The 14,263-nt window shown below is 42.3% G+C and overlaps 1 long non-coding RNA gene across 1 annotated transcript; it reads right to left on the reverse strand.

Moving 5' to 3' along the window:
* Positions 1 to 5,576: 5,576 nt before the first annotated feature.
* LOC311436852 lies at positions 5,577 to 14,251 on the reverse strand. The gene is made up of 4 exons (XR_014693126.1): positions 13,878 to 14,251; positions 8,495 to 8,633; positions 6,200 to 6,325; positions 5,577 to 5,734 (listed from the first exon to the last, which is right to left on the reverse strand). It is a non-coding gene; the product is annotated as an uncharacterized lncRNA (long non-coding RNA).
* Between the last annotated feature and the right edge of the window lie 12 nt (positions 14,252 to 14,263).

Here is a 14,263-nt window from a genome sequence, read left to right on the forward strand (position 1 = left end):
TGCTCCAGCCGCAAATAAATAATGTGGCTGAAGCATACCAGCACCTAAGGGAATGTGATCCCTTCTGTTGGCTCCACTGATGACAGCCTTTGGACTGCAGTGACGGGGCCACAATGTTTCCACATATCCTAGAGCTATCCAAAAGCACCAGACTGCTTTTCCACAAGGTTCGTGTGAAGGCACATAATTCTGATCTCTTAATTCCTGAGACAAACATACAAGCATTTGCATCAAAAATGTCGACAATATTACAGTTGGAGACTCTGTTGATCAGTACCTGGGTGCAGGAGGAAGGTCAAGATGTGAGTTCTGTTTCCTCTGTCATTGTCCAGTTGGCTGAATCCAAGCCAGGTGCCACTAGCAGAAAGGAATAAATATTTTTGTTATTTCATTTTCATCTATTTCATGCGTTAATGAGTCTTTTCAAGATATTAATCCACATCCTTCCCTGTGTCCAAAAACTTTATCAAGAACAGCAGCTAATCCCTATCCCTTCTTCTTGTATTGGCAAGAAAGTTTGGCATAGGAAGAGCTTCACTTCCATTTTTCAGACAGCTTGTGCCTGTGTAGAAGAATTTCCTCTGGTTTCCAAGTTTGCATGCTGAGTTTCTGCTGGCTTCCTGACACTTCATGCCCCCATCACAATTTTGGAGAGGCAGCTGTCACATTATAATCTTAACAGTAAATCTTAAAAAGCACATCCTGGAAAGTTATGAAAGGATTCAGATAAAATGCCCTCCCTAGTTCTGTGCTGAAATGAACTTTTGGGGACACTAAAAATACGAAGAGATGAGAATCACTCCACATCCATGAACAAAATTTCTGTTTTCCAAACCAGTAAGCATTGCTGCCAAAAGATGGTTTTCGTAATTTTGTGTCTGGTATTTGTTTGCTGTTTGTTTTTTTGTTGTTTTTTCTGGGGGGGGACAGGGGGGCGGGTTGTTTTTTTGTTGTTGTTCTGTGTTGGTTTTTTTTTTGGTGTTTTTGCTTTGGGTTTTGTTTGGTTTTGGTGTTGGTTTGCGTTCTTGTTTTTTGTTTGTTTGTTTTGAAGGGAGAGGGAGAAAAATTGTACTTGATGGTGCAAAAATGGTTCCTATTTGAGTGTTTTATTCAGCGCTTGGGAAAGCATCTGAATTCTACACGGCTGAGTGTCTTAGATATTGTGCGGTTCCACATCCTATTATGATATAACAAAGAATGCAATTAATGATTTCCTTCGTTAAGCTTATGCTTATACCTATGGTTTCTATAGCTTGCTGTACTATTTAAGTCTCTCTAAAGCTGGGATTTATCCTTCTAATTTCTGGATTTTTTTCAGTCCAGGCTGTAACTGTCTTTAATCAGTAGCTGCAAGAGATGTTCATTTACAAGAAAGATTTTTTTTTTTTTTGAGCAGGGTGGAGACCAGCATAATCTCTTTCTTTTAGAAATATCTATTAAGAATACAGGCAGATGATTGCATTAAACAGAGTAGAAGCTAAGTAGAAGGCTCCCCAGGGCCCACATTCATGATATCACAGAGCCTTGGTGGGGGCAGAGGGCTATCACCCATTCCTACTCTTTCACATAGGGAAAAATGAGGCTGCAACAAGGAGACTCCAAAACACCAAAAGGGATTTTTCATCCCTCAGAAAGACGTTGAAGGGATCCAGAGTTCAGGTAATGTTCTCCTCTGTCCTCCCAGTCAAAGACTGGGATCCAAGAAGGAATGAACAGATGAAGTGAACGGCTGGCCGGTGCTATACTCAGAGTTTTGAATTCTACAATCTTGGATGCACTTTTGAGAGACCATGCACATTGACACCAAATGGGGTGCACCTGACCAGGTGGGGCAAGAGCATTCTGGGCATTAAGCTGGCTGGGTTTATTAGCAGAGCTTTAAACTAGATTCAGTGGAGGATATGTACCTCTGAGTGACAGAAAGGAAAAAGGGAAAAACAACAGCTTAGGAAGGAACAGGGAAACGCCTGTGAACTGTCACAAAGGAATTAAGGAAGGCTCCTCTAAAAAGGTGATGCAGCCAATAGCCCAGATGAAGTGCCCCTATACCAATGCATGGGAAACATGCATTGGAGGGGTTGGAAACCATGGTGCAATTAGACAAATACGACCTGATTACTGTCATGGACATGTGGTGGGATGAAACACACAACTGGAACACTGGAATCGAGGGCTACAAACTTTTCAGAAGAGATAGGCAGGGAAGGAAAGGCAGGGGTGTTGCTCTCTATGGCAGGCACCAAGCTCACAGAGATTTTTCAGTTCAGGACTGTTTGTAAAAGCTGATACAAATTATGAATTATCACAGAACTAGTCTTTGTATCCAAAGCCCGTTATTACTTTGCACCACTTCATTTGGCAGAGGAAATTGAGTTCCCTTCAGAACTGCCTAACCAGCAGTGATAAGCCAAAGTATCCATTCCAGATCTTTGACATTACAGATAGTAGAGAAGTAACTGATCTTCTGATTGCAGAGGAGAAAAAGCTGACCTACAGTGCAAAATGTTGTAGTGTTTTGTAGTTCCCTGTTGAGTTGAACAGGAAACAACCACCAATTAAGGGACAAGCAAATCATTTCAGATCACCATGAAACTACTTTTCTTGAAGTTTTCACTTTGAGAAAAATACAGTAAATTTTACTTTCACACTGGTACTGCAACCAAAACAGATGCATTATTCATCTGTCAGTGGCTCCAGTACTACAGCTTTCATAGCAATGCTGAAGATTAAGGAGGCAAAAGGAAGCTAAGTATATGTTGCCATGTGGCATAAGCAATCATAACTACTTAATTGTTTGGATTTTTCCTCCTTGTATTGGGTTTACGTGGCAAGGGTTTGGTAACAGGGGGCTTCAGGGCTGGCCTCTGCGAGTGTGAGAAGAATCCAGAAGCTGCCCCATCTTAGATAAGGGCCGGTTTCTGCCACCTCCAAAGGGACCTGCCACTGGCCAGAGCCAAACCAGTAAAAGATGTTTGCACCTCTGGGAGAGCACATTTAGGAAAGGGGGGAAGAAAATAATCTGGCTAACAGCAGCTGGGAGAGTGAGGAGTGAGAAGCAGCCCTGTACCCCCCAGGTCAGTGCAGCAGGAGGTGCTCCAGTCAGGCAGCAGCAGTTCCCCTGCAGCCTGTGGAGAGGTCCCTGGTGGAGCAGGCTGTCCCCCTGCAGCCCATGGGTCCCACATGGAGCAGATCTCCACGCTGCAGCCCCCCCATGGGTGGAGGAGCCCCCGGTGCAGCAGGTGGATGTGGCCTGGAGGAGGCCGCGGCCCATGGAGAGCCCCCGCAGGAGCAGGCCCCGGGCCGGAGCTGCAGCCCGTGGAGAGGAGCCCATGCAGGAGCAGGGGGCCTGGGGGGAGCTGCCGCCCACCCGTGGGGGAACCGTGCTGGAGCAGTTTGCTCCTGGGGGATGGACCCTGTGGGACGGAGCCGTGTGGGAGCAGTGCTTGAAGAGCTGCAGCCTGTGGGCAGGCCCCACAGGCTCAGTTCGGGAAGGATGGCATCCCGTGGGAGGGACCCCATGGGGAGCAGGGTCAGAGAGGGACCGTGAGGGAGCAGCAGAGGCAAAGCGCTATGGAATGACCGCAGCCCCCATTCCCCATTCCCCTGTGCCGCTTGTGGGGGAGAAGATGGAAGATGGTGGATAGGGGGAAGGTGGTTTTAGTTCGTCATTTTGTTTCTCCCTGCTCTAGCTTGTTAGCAATAGGTAATAAATTTCATTAATCTTCCTACCCTGTTTTGCCCACCACGATAATTGTTGAGCAATCTCCCTGTCCTTACCTCAACCCTTGAGCCCTTTTTATCACATTTTCTCCCCCTTTCCCTTTGAGGAGGGGGAGTGAGAGAGCAGTTGCTGTGGAGCTCAGCTGCCCAGCTGAGTAAAATCACCACACTCCCTGATCTTTTACAACAAGACACAAGACAGCACCACTGGCAGCTAATGAAAAATCCTCTTCAGCAGCAGAGGCACTTGCAAAGAGGCAGAAGCCTTTGCACTCCTACACTTGAAGTCCCAAGTCTTAGTACCGTTCTCCAGGTGTAAAAATGAAGTAGTTTCACATTCATCGTTGTGGGGCACATCAGTGAGATAATACAAGTTGATAGGAGATGCAGCACCCCCATAATCACTCTTCCCGGTGGATCCATCTATGCCACAACTCATTGCAGCAGGGACAGTGGCAAGCAAATATTCAGTTTTTGGAGTGGAATGGAAAATGTTTTCACCAGGTTGGTTGTAGACGGTTTGTGCCTCTCCTCAAGGGCATACTTTCATTAGCTATCTGTATATCAGGCCCAGGGATAATGGGAATGGAAAACACCAGTCAATCTACTATTCCCTTCTCTTCTATTCAGGTTCTTATATCTATGTTCATCACCGCAATACTCTAATGCTTTCCAGTAGGGCATGAAGTGATATGACTAACATCTGTAACGTGTTGGTGTCCCCATTCCCTCCCCAGGGGTAAAACCATGTGCAGTGGAGTGTTTTGTTTTATTAGACACAGACTGCTATATATTTTGTTAGGAGGGACAAGGTCAAACACATGCACTTTTCACACAGCACAGAAGGTGCTTTGGTTTGCGTTGGTCCTAGCTCCTGTGGGAGTTCAACCCACAGACCTAAGCCAGACTCGAGAAAGCTTTGTCTTTATGTAACTTCTAGTCTTACTGCTGTGACTATGGTCACAATAGACACCTACAGGTCTATCATCAAATCTTCACTACTTCTGTAGTAAAAGGACACAGGATCTCTGGTGTTGTGTTACCATAGGAAAAGATCAAGGGCAACTGGCAATAGAGAAGAAATAGGATGAGAAAGAATTGTGATCTTACTACTAAATTCAGCATTTGGCTAAGCTCAGGAAAAAAAAAAAAAAAGAAAAAAAAAAAAAAGAAAAAAAAAAAAGAAACAGGCCTTACTCTCCTAACAGATTGGGCCACCTCAGTGACCACTGCATTCATGATCTCTCCATACAGGACCATGTACCTGAAATAAGTTCTACCTGGAGAGTGTAATAGAAAAGAAGCAGTCAAAAAAACAGCCAGCAGGGAAGTGATTTTTCACTTCCATCTTTCCTCACAAAATAATAATTAAAAAAGGTAGGCATTTCCACAGGGCTATTCTGTTCTTCCTTTATGCCTTCCCAAAACAGAGACCAAGTATATTAAGACCAGCATGCTTTCATGTTCTACATGTCTCTGCTTCTTCCTTCATTTGCTGATGCCTCCAGTCACAAACCATGACATTTAATACCATTTCATTTCCTAACAGAAACACTGACTTGTAACTTTGCTCCCTAAAAAGAGCAAGCCATCAAACATCTTTTTTTTTTTTAAATAAGTTTTTGCAGGACTTGATCCTAACATACTTCATTACAAAACAAGGGCAAAAATCTAGCTGTTTCCTAAGGGTTTACTATCAACACAAAAAACCCAGTGAGATTTAAAAACAAAGGCAAGTGAAGCTGACCCATTTTCAGATGTTAAAATAAAGCACCAGCACCCTCTATCAGGATATTTCAAGCACTGGCAACAGAACAGTGATTTATACTGAACAGAAAATATGCTTTTAGTAGATATTTAGTATGTACTGCAATTGTTGCAAGTCTGCTTTAATTAAAAGTGCTATTTCTGTTTTAAATTTGACACGAACCACTAGCATTCAGAGCTCTGTTTTACACAGATATTCTTGAGAGCTGTAGAGCAAATTGTTATGCAGTATCACTCAGATAAAGGCCTGCAATAAGAGAAGTGATAATGAAGACAGCAGCTGTTACTAAATTACAAAAACAAGACAGATTTGTTGGCAAACACTAACAATCTGGAAAACTTTTTTGCAAGTTCAACACTTCTGCAAAAAGTCCCTATTTGGGTTCCTTCAGTGGAGTGAGATGGCACCAGTGAAGTTGCTTCCCAGCAGACTTATGGCCTTGCTAACACAACCTGCTACTGCTCAGGCTGATCCACTTCACAGAGGAGATAAGTAACATTCATCCTCACATTCCATGCAATGACCTTTTTTTTTTTTTCCCAATGGAAAGAAATTGCACCATAAAGGAAGCATTCCAGGAAAAACAACAAAAAAAAAGAGCTGGACATCCAGCACCCTCACTTTCCTAAATGATAGGTGCCACACAGTCAGTAGTGAAACAAACTTGTGTATTATTACTTATCAAAATCCTTAACTACTGGAGGAACAAACCTTCTTGTGTATCAAATGGCAGAGTTTTTCCACCAGCTCCTTGCTTCTGAACCATTAAATAACCATCAGAGTAGCAGCTTCCAGTCACTAGAGACCCGTGCCAGGTTTCAGGAAGTCTCCTTCCACCTGAAAGAAAGGAAAGAGGTTTCGTAGCCATTCTTCCAGGTTGCAACTACTCTCATGCCACCGGCTTCCTTAAAGCATTGGTGAATTAAACAACTGGATAGATCCCTGAGATTTCCAGTCCACTCTGGTTATGTGGTGCATGCATTTAATCCTTCACAATGACCTCATATTGTCAGGGAATTTCTATATTGAAACTAATCAATTCATGCATTTGCTAATGCATTATATGAAAGGGCATAGTGTAGCACAACTGCTTATCCAGGAAGAATCCCAAACATTGCCAGGTTTTTCAACTGTGTGCAAGTGTAAAACATGAATTTTGAAGACTGTTTTATCTGTCTCTTACCCCCTTTCTAGCATGCAGCCAGGTACATCCTTCTCTCCTAAAAGAGCTGCATATTTTTCTTTCACTGTTATCATTAAACTGACATTGCTCAAAACTCTGCTTGGTGTCATGAAAGTTCAAGAACCCTTGCTGAAAAAAATTGCAGCTGCCTTTTCTATGAAGCACTGGGGCAAGGTTACCAGGACTACTGAAATGGAAAGCGCTGCAGTATGCTTTGAGAAAAGAGGCCAGGGAAATCAACCCAAAACAGTTCATTACTGTTGTATCTGTTCTCAGTTGACACTCAGTAAAAAGCAACACAGAGGAGTTATGGAGAAATGTCGTGCATGTTTTTAATATGCAGATTGATATAGGATGCAAAGTCAATGAAAGATGCATTCCACACTGAAGCACCTTAACTGGAGCTTTGTTCCACATTTAAATAAAGCTTCACTTCCTACTTAAGTAGTTTCTAGTCCAAAAGAGGGCAAAATTTGCACCTCTGCACACAAGAGCCATTCCATTTGGGGGAAAAAAGGCATTTTACATGCATGTATTGTACTGTGGTACATTATGTTATAGGAATCTTATCGCTTTCTCAGTAAGGGAACTTTTAAGTTGCCAAAGCAACTCAAGACTTCTAATAATAATGCATACGTTGAGCCTCAAAAGTGGAGGACATGTATGGTACTGTAGTAATGTCACTAGTTTCAGGGGGACAACCACCTATCTTGGAACAACAGGGTTATCAGTACAACTTACTGGACCCTTCTGCATAAAACCATATCAAACGAAGAGAAAGAGTAAACCGTAACAGGCCAGAAATTCAAATATTGGTGAAGATGTGCACACTACTTTATCATGTTTCTTCACTGAGATTACAAACAGCAAAGATACTCAAAGGTAGAAAAAGACATTGCATGCTACAGCATACAGCATAAAGTTCTCCACCATAAACAAAAATTTACTCATTGCCGAGAAAAGTTTTTCTGTTTTATGTTAGATTTTATATCAAGTGGCACTTCTTGCAAAAGAAAGTTGTTTCAGAAAAAAAAGAATCTTTAGAAAAAATAGTTATGTAACAAAGAGAGAAGTGGAATAGATAATACTCATATGCAGCAGGTATAAAAAGATGTAGAAGGAGAAAAAAGACAAAACTTCCTTAGCTTTTCTCAGGGTGGCAATAGGACAACACTAAGCAAGGAGAAAAGGATCAGTTGACATTTGCACAATATTTCATTTCTTCAAATATTTGCTAAAATGCAATTAAAAAAAAAGCAACTGTGAAACAATGATACTCAATATAAAAATACTTACTTGTGCTCTAATAACACGAAAATTATATCTAGTCTTCTATCAGAGGAAGAGATAAGACATACACTTACTTGTCTCCTTCTATGTTAACCTCCCTTAGCAGCTGTCTCCTACCCAAAATCAGGTCATAGTATTCAGAACCAGTATTGCATACAGCAATATCTCACCAGATCTGTTTTCATCAATCAAGAGCCCACACTGTCTAATCACATTCTGGAATAAAACAGCTCCAATGGAAGAACTGTTTTCTTCCAGGTGCGTAACATGGGATTCACAAACTTGCCCAACCATGTAATTGCCTGATCGACTCCTTCTAGTCTTTTGGGAATGTAACATGTTTACTAATAATCACGGAGGACCACTGTCTGCCTTCACTGACATTCATTCAGTCCTAATGAAGCCAAGGAGACCTGCACAGCCTGTCATTCTATCTGGATTGTAGATGAGAAGACACTAGAATCTTATCCTTTGAACACAGGCAAAATACAGAGATCAGATTAAGTAAGGGCATGTTTTTCCAAATGTCTTACCCAAACAAAGCACAGAATACGAAGTAGCTGAGCATCTGAGGCAACAGTCAAAGATCAAAAATTCTGGTCCTGGTTCTGCTAGAGACACCATGCAAATGGAGACCTGTTCCTTGAACTTGATGCAACTTGGTCTCCCCAACTGCAAAAGAAACATGAAAAGTATTTGTTTAGTAGGGGAGCTGTACGTATTTGGATACCATGGTCCCCAAAACTGTAATTAGATTCAACTGTTGCAGTTAGGAGACACTCAAAGGATTTCAGCAGAACTTTCTACAACAATCTTGCAGCATACTTCCTATACATGAATATAGGAAATTAGTGAAAGTTTGCTAAGTGCTTAAAATTTCTGGGATGACAAGTGTTATATAAACGCAAACTATTACTGCTACAGCATATCCATCCTGAGAGAATACAGTGACATTTCTGGAGCTGTTCTGGGAGCTGAGGTGAATAACAGACATTTCATAATTTACCATAAGATGTTCCTTTATCTTTAAAGAACAGCAACAAGAGAATAAAAATAAATTTGTATTTTCTTAAAGCACACAGTATTTTCCTAAATATTAGAGAAAACTGTTACAAACTAGAACAGCTCCAACAGAATCAACTGGGGGTTCAGCAATTGAAGATGGCAACTGAACAACAGTATTTGATAAAATTACCAGTGTTGATAATGGGAGCAATATGCAGGACTAGCAGCATTTAAAAACAAACAAATGAACAAAACTTTTGAAGATTATTCCATCAATATTTTCTGGATAAGTACAACTGCATCTGATGTCCTTGCAGGAATAAATAGCTTTCACTCAGTCCTTCAGGAAATCACAAGTTTGTTTGGCACAGGAACAGCGAGTGGCACCCCCAGCAAAACACGAAGGGAAGCTGATGGAGGGTGACATGCCTTCAAGGATGTAGGCATGGCCTCTCTCTGAACTGGGACAGCCCAGCACGTACAGAAGCAAGAGCTTGGTTTTTGAGAGTCTCTGGCTCCTCCTTATCAGCTTCCAGTTCAAACCTGACACAAACACTTCAAATGCTGGGGCACCTGATGAAGCAGTCTTTCCTGGCTGTTGCTACACAAAGAGCTGTCCTCCCAAAACTCTTTCCTCCTCACTGCAAGCACTCAAACCGCCTCTACAGGTGCAGTCACCCCTAAACTCCTGATCTCTGTCAGTCACAGCACTGGAAAGCACACAGGTGTGGCTGTGCCATGTATTGAGGACCTGCAGCACCACACTTGCTACAGAGTAGATCTCAAAGCCCTCTTTTTTTTTTGTGGGAGCCTTCTGGGGTGGAGGGCTCTGGTCACCGCCAAGATCTTCTGAATGCCTGTGAAGGTTGTGCTCTGCACAGGGCAGGCGACAGGCCATTTTCTCACCCTCAGATTTTCTTTATGAGTAACTCTGCACTCAGCCAGAGACAGGCCTTATTTCAGGCCTACTCGCTCCTAAGAGAAGCACAGCAACGTAGATGAATCATAGAATGGCCTGGGTTGAAAAGGACCTTAAAGATCATCTAGTTTCAACCCCCCTGCCCTGGGCAGGGTTGCCAACCACTACAGCAGGCTGCCCAGAGCCACATCCAGCCTGGCCTCAAATGCCTTCAGGGATAGGACATCCACAACCTCTCTGGACATCCTGTTTCAGAGCCTCACCACCCTCTGAGTGAAAGACTTTCTCCTAATATCTAACCTGAATTTCCCTGTCTTAGTTTAAAACCATTCCCTATCGCTATCAAGACACGTAAACTGGCGTTCCCCCTCCTGTTTATACGCTCACTTCAAGTACTGGAAGGCCACAACGAGGCCTTTCCGGAGCCTTCTCTTCTCCAAGCTGAACAAGCCCATGCCTTGCTACCCCATTTGGTTGGAAGTCCCCCATGCCTGGTGTTTTCTCTCTTCCGCCCCCACAAAGAGGAGACCCATCCCATCCCACACCATATTCCTGCCAGAGACCACAGCCCTCTCCAGCTATAACGACCCAGACCAGTGAAACCTGTGCAAAACACGGAGACTGGCCATGCTCTCCTCAACCACAGTGAGCCCACAGCTCCCAGCTGGGCTGGGAAAGCCTCCTCCCTGGGATGGGCACAGCCTGAACCCTGTCCTAAGCCACTGGGCTTGAGGGGCTGCTTCAGCCACTGCCCCCAAACCCCAACAGTCCCTGATATCCCAGGTCCAAGCCCCATACGTCCTCTATTTATGGCTCCTGGGGGCTCTCAGTGTGCTTCATTTCCAAGTCCTTGCTCTAAAGGCCACTGCTGGCATGCAAAGCATGAGGGTTATTTCTGCTAAATAATAATGAAAAAAAAAAAAGTGTGCATCTGTTCCTCGTTACTGTGCCCTCATGTGTTTCCATCCAGAGCTAATTCATCAGCATAGTTTCCATCACCCATGGTGCAGCTTCTCTGGTGTTTGATGTCTGTGAGCATGTCAAGCCTCCCTCCAGCCCCTCAAACACGCACAAGTACACAGCTCCCAGCCATCACCCAACTCGTAAATAACGCTTGGCCCCAGACATCGTGACAACTAGAAGGTCAGTCCCTACTATGCTAAAGACTGAATTTTGCCCCATGGCTTGCCAAGTTGTTGTCCTCGGGGTCAGGCAGATCACACAGCCCCAGTAGCAGTGGAGCAGGGAGCCAGGTGCTTCCAGATGCAGGGATGCTACAGGCCCAGAGGAGACTTGTTGCACATTGGCTCTGTCTTTAGAAAAAAATCTGCAAAACTTCCTTCTGTCACACTGCTTTCCTGGCATAACAGAAATGACATTCTCTGTCTGGGATCCCTCTGGTATTAACAGTAACACTCACTCACTGAAGTAAATGAATGCCCAGAAAAATAAACATATCTCCCAGAGCACTGCTCAAGAAACCCACACACTGCTGTAGCCCAAGGCCAGGATTTTTAACCTTTAGAAAGTCCACAGGGACCATGAAGTCCAGTTGGTGTTTTATAGCAGTTACTGAATTCCTTATAGAAGTTACTCAGGCAGTGCAATAACAAGTTCTGTAGCTGCTGAAAGGTACACAGTGCTTTAAATGTTATGGACCAAGAGAGCAAGTAGCTTTGCTAACCAATTAGGAGATAGCTGTAAATTATGCTCACTATATAAAGTGTGAATACAGTCACTAAAAAGCAGTGATAGTTTTCCCTTCGCCTAGCGCCCAGCACAGTGCCAGTGTAGGGCTAAATCCCAAGGCTTTTCACTGAATATTTATTCTGTAAACATGCAGGACAGTCACAGGTGAATGCTGGTTCCTGGGTTTATTAACATAACATAGTGATTGGATTCCTGCATTGGGAGAAGAGAGAGAGAGTGGTGGGAAAAATTGGCATTCCTCACTAAGCTTATTTTAAGACACCATTTTCCATCTGGGATCATTCTCATCAACACGTCTTCTCTCTCTCCATTTCCCATTAAAAAGAACTGGGAATGAACAAGAAATTTGTTTAATCATCTTCTGTGATATCAGCTGAATTCTAATGCTGTTTGATTACAGCTAGTCACAAAAATGTCAAGTGCATTTCCATTTAGAGTGCTTGCTTAAACAGCCGTGCAAATGGGGACCACCCGAAAATCAGCATACATCATGAGAGATTTGAGCTTCCTTATGGTGTATACTTGTTTCAATCCACTCTCTTGCTCTTTAAAATAATGCATTTTCACAGCACATCATTTCCCTAAATGAGCATGATACATCACTGCTGCAGATTGACTCATGAGGCCCATTAATAAAGGCCAGGGGTTCTCAGCAGCTTTTCTCTTTGGGAAGGTGTTATCTTACTGTCTAAGTTTGTAATGAAAATGATGCTCTTAACTTGTGCCCACCCCACTATTCCAGCTCCCCCTGTCAATTTGGTTCAAGGTTTTCATTGCCCGGGCAGTAGCATCATGTTGGAGAATAAATAATGTATTATTCCTTTCTCTAAGTAAGTAGCTATTCATTTCAAATGCAGCAAATACGCTTAAAGTGAAATGGTTACCCTTGTCATATGGGATTCACCACTTATAAAACATCTCTGCCCTGAGCTTCAGACCTCTCTGTAATTCCTAATATTACACTACTACACAATGCATTATCAGTGTTAGACAAGAAATACTAATATTCAGACAGACCCTGATTTTGTGCATGCAGTTTTCCCATATTTGCTTGCTTTCCAAAAAATTAGTTGGGCTGATCAGAAAATTGGGCTGGAGACTAAAAAAGATATGCAAAGGAAGAAAAAAAAATCTCAGTTTGATACAATGTTGTCTATAAAACTGGTTGGGGGTACCACTTCTTTCAGTTTGAAAAAAAAATATGTATTTTTTATGACAAAATTGTGATGAAAATAACATTAAACAGTTTTATTTAAAAATCTGAGGAGTGTAGTATTTCGTACAGGATCAAAGCACATTCTGACAGCCTGGAAGAGTAATATCTTAGATACTAATTATCCGATTGAGACTGGGAATTTCAGAAGTCCCTATAGGGATCAAAAGATCATGTAGACATTCACTGAGAACTGGACACCTGATTCACTGATTGCTTAAATTGGATTATTAAGTGTCAAGCATACTTAACTGAATTGAACAGGCAAGTGTTTTGGCTCATACAACAAAGAACTTTGCAGATGATAAAAAATTATTAGTTTTCATGATCTCTATTAATTATTGTATTTTGTGGTTTCCTTTCCTATTTCAGTTTGGGTCTGTGCATTATTGAGAATGGTATATAAGAAATAATCCGTGCTTTAAAGGCTTAGCAAACCTTCCTACAGAAAGCTTCACTAAAATTCTAGAATCATTCAACATGCTGTACTGTACTTTCAGCCAGCTGAAAACTATTATAGAAACAGTATTTCTCATGATGGTACTTCCACTTCCTCTTCTGGTCAAAATTAGGAAGTGCACAGATATTTTCCAATCCTTTCAAGTTTAACTCAGCACTTCTGAATCCTTGAACATTTCAACAGGCCCAACCTGGGGTCATTTACCACAGCTCCTCCACAGCAAGTGCAAGCTAACAGCTGTTATCACACAGAGCATATCAACTATTGGGTCTTCACAACATACCTCTTTTTGCACATAATAGTAGCTCCCCAAACAACTCACAGTCCAAATATAAAACGGGAGAGACATCTAGAAACATCACATCTGTTCTTATACATTTCGTTATCAAGAACTGTACCTCAAACATAAGCCAAGCGGGCTTTAGCTCATTTTTGGACGTGATGTGCTTTTAATGTCATCTTAGATAATTTAAACGTAGCTATTGCATTTAATACAGGGAGGTATTAAAATAAGGAATGCATAGAGATGTTAGTTTAGGAGCAAGCTTTAAGTAAATGAAAACTCTAAAAGAACCTAGAAAAAAAGCCAAATACCAAAAGAGTACTTACAGGTATACAGCGTTGCTGCAACAGGAATAATAAAGCAGGAGCCTCTCTTTTGTGACTTCCACAGAATCAATTAAAACAAAAAATTCAGAAAAAAATTGCCCAGATGCTGGAGAGGGGAATAAGCCCCAAACCCTAAGATTTAACTAGTTAATTGGACACGCTTTCTTAGGTCTAGATAAGATTCCCCAGCCTTATTCTCACTTACAATTCCCTAAAGTCTGCTAAAGTTTCAGATCTAGTCTTGTCTGATAGAGTTCAAATTAATAATGGTATCTTGAAAACACAAGAGGTTTGACCAACTTTGCAAAAGGCCAGCCTAATAAATGAAAGGTGCACTAGGTCAGTCAGACCTGCAAACCACATTGCCGTGCACACCTGCAGGCTAT

This window comes from Aythya ferina (assembly GCF_964211825.1).
Source record: "Aythya ferina genome assembly, chromosome: 4".
Taxonomy (NCBI): domain Eukaryota; kingdom Metazoa; phylum Chordata; class Aves; order Anseriformes; family Anatidae; genus Aythya; species Aythya ferina.